This window comes from Miscanthus floridulus, chromosome 6, assembly GCF_019320115.1.
Source record: "Miscanthus floridulus cultivar M001 chromosome 6, ASM1932011v1, whole genome shotgun sequence".
Lineage (NCBI taxonomy): Eukaryota > Viridiplantae > Streptophyta > Magnoliopsida > Poales > Poaceae > Miscanthus > Miscanthus floridulus.
Window position 1 is genome coordinate 89,629,747 of NC_089585.1, and position 9,608 is coordinate 89,639,354.

Below are 9,608 nucleotides of genomic sequence, written 5' to 3' on the forward strand. Positions count from 1 at the left end.
TCTTTATGATGAATACCTCTAATGTGTTAGCATAAATGAGGTTTACACTATTAGTGAGATAGATCTTGTCTCCTATTTATTTTGCATTAATTAATACAGCATCACCATTGCAATTTTAAATTTACCCTTAGCGTAAATTCAGAAAATCTATGGTTTAAACCTTGTTAGAATAATAGCCATCAAAGAGTTTGATCTCTTGCTCTTGATGGTCACCATTATCTATCATGGTCAATGGACGTAATGTTAAACTTGATGTTCTATGAATTCAATATTTGATGCTCCTCATAAGAGAGCATCACCACTTATGATCAATTTAAATATAGAGTTTTATTGAAATAAAGCACTATTTACATCCAGATCACACGTATGTGTATCTCAATGGGTGCAAACCGAAGCACTATATGGCTAGCTCTTAATGGGTGATATGAACAACACAAGACAGTCATTCTGCCCAATGCCGACTAAGTTTGGCCACAATTTTATCTCTAGGATCTTAAGTCCACTTGAGAATAGAATTATGTTGTTCCCAAATATCCTCTATATTGCGTTTTGCGATTCCCGCGACTTACCATATGTATTCTAGATTAATTCCTACATTACTTCAGGTCTAAGTGTATGATAAACTCTTATCGAGGAATCATCATTAGCATTATAGTGATGCTCTATCATCTAAAGTACATTGAATTTTCAGAATCATAACAAGTTTGATGCCATGTAATAATGCCATCTATAGAACTTTAATGGTAAGATTTAACGCAAAAAGAAGTAGCAGCCTCGTGCATTCTTTAGGGTTAAGGCATTTCCCAAATATGACAGAACCATATTTTATTCCAATTATGTATGTTACAGCCACACAACTTGGAAATGTCATGCCTTGAAACATTTAATTGATCGGTATTACAAATCCATTGGACATAAGTTTCTGGCTCAACAATAAAGATATGAAGCACGCTTCTATCTTCAACCTGACACCACCAGGAAGGCCAATTGTTCACAACAAGTTTTATAAAAAAACTAAGTAGCAACCAAACACTTAATTAATAAGTGGGTCTTATGAGCATGGAGAGCACGATTCTCGAATTTACTTCGCTTGATCCATTTTGGGGACCAAAATTTGTCTCCCATTTACAAACATACCTAGTATCTACGTCCCATTTTGGTGTTGTAATATAAAATGTTGTCATCAATTTCAATTGAATATCACAATAATGTGCCATTACATTTGATATTCCATTAATTAACTTGTATGTAATCTATATATCTGCAAAGAATGTCATTATATTTTTCATGCTATATATAGACTTATACAGGAGTCAATCTAAATGCAAAGAGGAATTTTGCCTAGTGGATAGTTGCACCACAAACTCTATATATAGGAAAGCAAAATATTTCTAAACTCTTACATAGAGACAAAGAAATATTTTGTTAATCACTTGACGCGATGTCATGATAGTGGGTTTTGGTCGTCCTACTATCATACTCCCTATTGGTACTTAAATAATAATCATGAATTCATTCTTGTATTCTGATTCCAAAATGTATCCAATTAAAATTATAGAGATATCCGTCAATGTGGTTTTTATATGGAAACCCCAAGATGACAACTAAGAGGAGTATTTTTCTCTTAACAACGGATATGGCAATACTTAAACAAAACATCCTCAGTTGGATTTGACTATATATATCTCTTGATGTCAACATGACTTGGCACATTTGTCTTAGTTATTCAACTATAGAGATAACTTGAGAATTATTGTCAATTCTATTGGTCATAGCATCAATATGAGCCACTACATTTCTTGAAGAAATTCAAGAACATACATGTGACTCTATTTACCATTTTATGGACCATAAAGATACTATGTAATACACATTTATGCATCCATCATATAGTCCCAGGTGTGTCTCTTAGTCATGAGAACCATCACTATACCAAACTCATTGCTCGAAATCTTCAATTTAGAGCAAATTATCCTAGACGCGGGATCAAATCCATTTATATGGAACAATTTGGTTTTTGGGTACTATATATCCAGTACCTTATGTCTATACCAATAATAGTTTTATTGAGTCTCTTATTGAGAATCAAATTGCATGACATGTTAACATAGAATTGTAATTTACCAGAACTAAGTTGTTTTCATGCGGCCTTACACACCGCATCATTAATTCAAATTCATCAAGCTACACTTATACAACTCCCTCCGTTGCAGTATGTACGTGAAACTTTGGTCGTAGCCAAACATTTCCCATCTGCGCATCGAGTATGTTTTCACATACCCATATCACCACCCCAACATACCAATGGGCATTAGGGATCCCAAGAGGTAACTCTATAGGGGATTTATAAATTGTCTGTATGTTGATCATATTTGAGGATAATTCCAGGCATTAGGGGGAGATTTATACCACATTAAGAATGCTAGGAATCAAAAGAGCAATCCTCACATCCACGTACCAAAAATTCTAAACCTAATCGTTTAGAATATCTTATATTTGCATCATATTGCAAAGAATCTGCCAGAAACATTTACTGATAATAAGGGTGTCACAAAATCCTCTTATCCTACTTATAATGCGCCCAAAAGAATGGAGGTGTGGCAGAACCGCCCGAAATAGTATACTTACGGAGGCGCTGGTCTTCCACCAGACACTAAGCACCCCGAAAGCAAGATACAACGAGCGGTGTCCGTCGGGCACACCCCGAGGGAGAACCTAAAAGATCCACATTATTCCCAAGGATCCAATAATGAGAACGAGTTACAATACAAGTCCATTTCATACATATGAGTTTCTTAAAAGTACATTATTATAATACCAAATATCAGAGTGCGGAATAATAACAGCAGAATTTAAAAATAACATCTAGCGGTAGGGGCGAGGATTCTGTCTGAGCCCACTAGAAGGATCCTCCACACAAAGGTACTCATCAAGCATCACCTGCAACAGGAGTAAATAAACCCTGAGTACACAATGTACTCGCAAGACTTACCTGACTAGTGGAAATAATTTTCCAACTCCAAGGAATATGATAGGCTTTATGGTTTGCTGGTTTTCTTTAGCAGAAAGCAATACTAATAGTGAGTCCTTATTTATGTATTATTATTATTAGCCGTATTAAGTTATCATCTAGCCAATCTATATAAGCACATGTTCTACTTTCAAACAAGAGTTGAGCAATCAGTATATTTCTTCTCCTTTTCCACTTTCAGTTCTTACTACGATGCTAAACTGCAGACAAGCCATACCAGATTTCCCGGTGATTCGCGAATCAATGTGCCCAGCTGGGTGCCCCAAAAACACACGCCTCGCTTGTACCCTAGGCACAAGTAGGACTAACCCATCACTCTCCTATCCTGGGTGTCCAGGTCCCCATCCAAACTTAGACTCCAAGCCCCCACATCCTGAGTCCCGGACTTAGTGTGGTGCAAGGACCTCCACCACCTCCTCTTCCCATCAGTCGGTCCGGAAAGAGCCGGATCCACGATAAGAGAGCAACAAGTCTTCCTTGCGCCCATACCCAAGTATGCGCTCGGGACAATAAATCTATGACTTGCCTAGAGCTATATGTAACTACCAGTCCTTAATCGACACGGACAGGGAAAAAGTGTAACCAAGCCATGCCCTGTTGGCCGTAGGACACAACCCCTTACACCCACCAGTACCCAATCCATATCCCTGCCCGGTCACCATTTTCTTTTCCACCATTTTAACATGAGTGTTCATATTTTATTACCTATTTGCGAGTAACGGCAGGTTACTCACGCTACCGATATCCTGAGCAAAGCAGCTACTCGACCTATGCTAGTAGGACTCATGGGTAGATATGTTTATGCAGGTAGTTTCCATCAAATGCTTGTAACTTAAATGCACATCACATATATATATTCAGTGATCATAAAAATATGGGTTATGCTCCGGGGCTTGCCTTGGGCAGGCGCTGGGTTAGCAGGGTCAGCACCAACAGGCTCCAAGGCTCCCTCCTGCACGAGGATCTCCTCCTCGTACTCCTTGATCACCTCGTCGTACTCTGGCTCACCAACGGGCACGAAGTCTACCAGTTCATGATCTACATGAAATGATGATGCAACATTTAATAATACGGCAATAGAAATTCTTAAAATAAAAGTACATTGATTTAACTCCTAAGCTAATGATACCAACCATGGTGCTAAGTCATCTATTGTTACCGCTAAGTTTGAGGTATGACATTCATTATTATTATAACAACTACGGTTATTCTTACTCCTAACGTTGATTTACGTTAAATACGATTAAGTAAGGGTAGTAGCTACGTCATTTAGCAACTCATTCTAAGGCTACAAAATTTACAGCAAGTGCCTGCTAACCTAGTGAACCTACTATACAATGTTGAGGTCTATAGCTATTCCCAATCGCCCACAAATATTCCTACAAATCTTAATCTACATAATATTAGCCCACTAGTTTGTAATTTATGACCCAATACTTGCCACACGGAGCTGCAATCAGACTATACTAATGAATAGATGGTATTTTTGCGAACCTAACAAAATTAGTCTCACTATTTTAGGATCACTACACAATTTACTACAATTTCTTAAAGTTTAGCTTGAAAACTAATTTGAATAAGCATTTATATTCTTCTGGAAATTAAGAAACCGAAACCTGGCTTCGTGGCCCAACACGCGCGGCCTGGCCCGCCACAGCGCGACACGCGCGTGGCCCAGCTGGCCAACGGCCCACGATGGGAGAGGCCCGCGCGCGATGCAATTATGCAAAGACACCCCCAAACCACTATGTATTTACTACGAGCTCAAAAGAACTATTCCTTTAGTCTTCGGGTTTACAGCTGCACCCTCCCCTTTCTCCTTCTTTACCGCGGCGATGTCCCCCGGCACCCGTGCACGCACTGGCGCGATGGCACGGGCACCGGGTGGCCACGACGGCGTCATCCAAGCCTCTAAGGCCTAGCTAAGGGGCCAATGATTACCTCCACGACAACGCGTAGTGGCTGGAAGTGCTACGACAAATAGGGGCATCGTCCCAGGCTCCCTCCCTGGCGGTTGTCCCTGACCTATGATGGCCGATATGTTCCCATGAGCCATAGCGAAAATGAAGCAAACCAAATAGCTAGAAAGCTCGAGGCACTACCCACGGAGACCCTAGAGGTGACGGTCTGGCCAGAGAAAGCCCGAGGTGAGTTGGCCACGTGCGCGCGAGGTGGTGCCGCAGTGCACGATGGTGGCATGGCTGTACCAGGGACTGCTACATGGTGGTAGGGCTTAGACTGTGGTGAGCATGGTGATGCCCAACTGGAGGAGAGGCTAGTAGAGCAAGGAATTGGACCAGAATGCCTTGGTTGTGTGGTTAGCCGACGGCACAGGACACCCTGGTCTTATGGACCCGGCGAGCGGTGATTCAAAATTGAAGCATAGGACGGCGCTATAGGCAGCGATGTGGGGTCGGTAGGACTATAGGCTACCTAGCAGAGTCAAGGACGTAGTCAGTTTGTAACAAGGCACTGCTACCACAGTGAATTTGAAAGAACAGTCCCGGTGGCCATGGAGACAGCGGAGGCAGTGGGGTCCTAGCGTGGCTTGGCTCAGTTCGGTTGTGGATGTCAACGCAACAAACAAGCACGCACCACGATGGGGGACAGCGGGACGTGCTCTAGGCAACTGTCTGCCCAGCCACGGCTGCAAACCGACGAGGCTCGGCACGGTGCCGTAGCGGGCAGCGCCAGATAAGAAAAACACAGTGTGAGTTATGTGGAGGTGATGGTGGAGCAGGCTATCGTCCTTCGCATGAGCAGCCAAGGCGAGTCAATGGAGCAATACCAGGCGTGGCCACTGGTGGCGTGTAGCGTGGGACCCAGTGCACCTCCGACCAAAGTAGGGCAGGGCATGGCACGACAGAGCTTGGTCGGTGGCTCGGACGCAGCACGTCAGCCGCGGTGCTGTGACCCACGCGCCAACGGGTGGCAACAGGCAGACAAGGCAGCCGTGCTAAGACCCTACGCGCGTGTGCCTTCACAATGGTAGTGCGGATGTGGCCGGTGCATTGGCGCGCGCGTGTTTGGGCAAGTCAGCAGCGGCGGTCACGGTCAGCAGCGACGACGGCCGTGGTCAGCGCGCGATGACAGACGGTCAGGCACGCAGCGCAAGGGCCGTGCGCGTGCATAGGCACGGCGGTGGGGCATAGCCGGCGTGGCAGTGTGCGCTGGCAAGCCAGCAGCGATGCCAGGCCAGTAGCAGGTGGTGACCGTGCCTAGGGCTTAGGCCATGTGTCGTGCACGCTTTTTAAAGCAATTAGAAAACTTGTACGCAATGCTCCAAATGCCAAACTAATTGTTCGATGCGCAAGAGGGTACATCAAGCTATCCACCGAAGTCATGACATCGCGCAACCTCCTAAGCCTATCGCTCTACACAAATGGCCAGAAACAGCTTCGTCGACACCTTTTAAAACTTACATGGAACGACGTTGATTCGAACGATTTCGCGTCGAATCCCAAATCCGACCTATGGGATGTACTAGCTAGTTATCCTTGTCCTCGACCGCACATGTTTTATCGCCGTTCGCAAAACATTCTATAGCATTTTTGTTTTGACAAGAATTCGATTAGAATACTAAACAATGTTATGTGACACAAGACGTAACATTCGTTTCTTGTTTTGCATAAATGCTTCAAGCGCCTAACATTGATTTATAATTCATGTTGCACACATATGCACATAAATATGATGCTCATGTGATGTTTTAGCAAGAACAGTACAATGTAACACCGAGGGTGTTACAAATCTACCCCCCTAAAATAAAATCTCGACCCAAGATTTTGTGTGCCTAGTGTGAGAAAGAGACTAGGAATACATTTTTGGCGCAACACTAACTATTTGAGCCGGCGAGAAGGTGAGGGTAATGCTGCAATAGGTAACTCTCTTGTTCCCAAGTGGCTTCAGCCTCTGAATGATTTTGCCACTGCACCTTGTAGAATTTTACCACTCTATTCCTAGTCACTCTCTCCTTCTCATCCAAGATTTTGATAGGGTGCTCCACATAAGTTAAATCTGACTAGAGGGGAAGTCCTTCCATTTCCACCGCTTCATCAGGAACCCACAAACACTTCTTCAGTTGTGATACATGGAACACATTGTGTACTGTAGATAGAATATCTGGAAGTTATAGACGGTAAGCAACTGGACCACATTGCTCCAACACCTGATATGGACCCACATATCGAGGGGCTAGCTTGTCATGAATGTCAAACCAATGCACCCATCTCATAGGAGACACCTTGAGATATACATAATCTCCAGCTGCAAACTCCAAGGGCCTTCTCCGCTTATCAGCATAAGCATTCTGTCGGCTTTGAGCTGCCTTCAAGTGACTCCAAATAATGCTCACTTGATCCCGAGCCACTTGGATGAGCTCAGGCCCAAAGTATCCGTGGTCTCCCACTTCAACCCAGTTGAGTGGCGTCCTACACTTCTTCCGTATAGAGCTTCAAATGGTGCCATGCGGATGCTTTCCTGATAGTTGTTATTATATGAAAATTTAGCTAACTTCAAACACTTATCCCACTTCTCAGGAAAAGAAATGGTACAAGCCCTCAACATATTCTCGAGCACCTGGTTCACCCTTTCAGTTTGACCATCAGTTTGTGGGTGGTATGCTGAGCTTCTAAGAAGATGAGTACCCAGATAGTGCTGCAGTTGCTCCTAGAAACTGAGAGACAAAAATTGACCCTCTATCAGAAACGATAGTAAGAGGAACTCCATGTAGGGTCACAATCTGATTGAAATATATCTCAGCATATTCTTAGCAGTATATCTAGTGTCCACTGGGATAAAGTGAGCGGACTTGGTGAGACGGTCCACAATGACCCAGATAGAATCGTAGCCTGTGGATGTGCAGGGTAAACCCATAATGAAATCCATGGAAATATCCTCCCATTTCCAAACAGGAATGGGCAAGGGCTGCAGATATCTAGGGGTACGTATATGATCTGCTTTAACCCTGCCACAAGTGTCGCACTCCGTGACGTGCCGGGTGATGTCCTGCTTCATGTTAGACCATCAGTACAAGTGGCGCAGATCATGATACATCCTGTTACTACCAGGATGAATAGACAACTTTGAATGGTGAGCTTCATTCAAAATTTTCTTTTAGCTCTTCATTGGATGGAACCACCAGTCTATCCTTGTATCTCATGACCCCCTGATCATCAATGCTAAAGTGAGGGCCATGACCTTTGGCCATCAATTTCCTGATATGAGGAATCTCTTCGAGGTCTTCCTTCTGTTCCCGAATAATCTACTCTAGCAATTCTGAGGTCAATGCAATATGAGCTAGCACCTCTATGTGGATGAGAGACAAAGGTATTTCCTCAACCTGATGTGACTTACGGCTCAAGGCATCTGCTACAACATTGGCCTTTCCTGGGTGATAATGGACTTCCAAATTATAATCCTTTATCAACTCTAACCATCTCCTTTGCCTCATGTTCAACTCAGACTGAGTAAAAATATACTTGAGGCTCTTGTGATCAGTGAAAATATGTACTTTGTTGCCAAACAGATAGTGCCTCCAAATCTTTAGAGCGTGGACAACAGCGGCTAGCTCTAAGTCATCAGTGGGGTAATTCACCTTGTGCTTCTTCAGTTGGCGCGAAGCATAAGCTATCACATGCCCATCTTGCATAAGCACACACCCCAACTCCATCTTCGAGGCATCACAATATACATCAAATGGCCTATCAATATCTGGTTGAGCCAACAAAGGAGCAGTGGTTAGAAAAGTCTTCAGAGATTGAAAAGCTTCTTCACAAGCTGGACTCCAATCAAACTTAGCTTCTTTCTGGAGCAACTTGGTCATGGGCTAGGCTATCTTGGAGAAATCAGGAATGAAACGCCGATAGTACCCAGCTAGACCCAGGAACTGACGAATCTGATGCACAGACTTGGGAGACTTCTAATCCAATACATCTTGCACCTTGCTGGGATCTATAGAAACGCCTTCAGGTGTCAACACATGCCCCAAAAACTACACTCGATCTAACCAAAACTTGCACTTGCTGAATTTAGCATACAGCTTGTGCTCCCTTAGTCGAGTCAGTACTATCCGAAGGTGTTGTGCATGCTCTTCATCATTCTTGGAATAGATAAGGATGTCATCAATGAAAAGTACCACAAACTTATCCAGCTCCAACATGAAAACTAAATTCGTCAGGTACATGAAGAAGGCAGGAGCATTGGTGAGACCAAAAGACATCACTAGGTACTCATACAGCCCATACCTAGTAGAGAAAGCTGTCTTTGTTATATCATGTGGCCTGATCTTGATCTGATGATAGCCTGATCGGAGATCTATCTTCGAGAACACTTTAGCACCAGCTAATTGGTCAAACAAAGTATCTATGCGGGGCAAGGGATACTTGTTCTTAACTATTACTGCATTAAGGGGGCGGTAATCTACACACATCCACAAGGTACCATCCTTCTTCTTCACAAAAATAGCCGGGCAACCCCATGGTGAAGAACTAGGACGGATGAAACCTTGTCCATCAACTCTTCTAGCTGCTTCTTCATTTTCATACATTCTGTGAGTTTCTGTAACTTAGTATCTGGA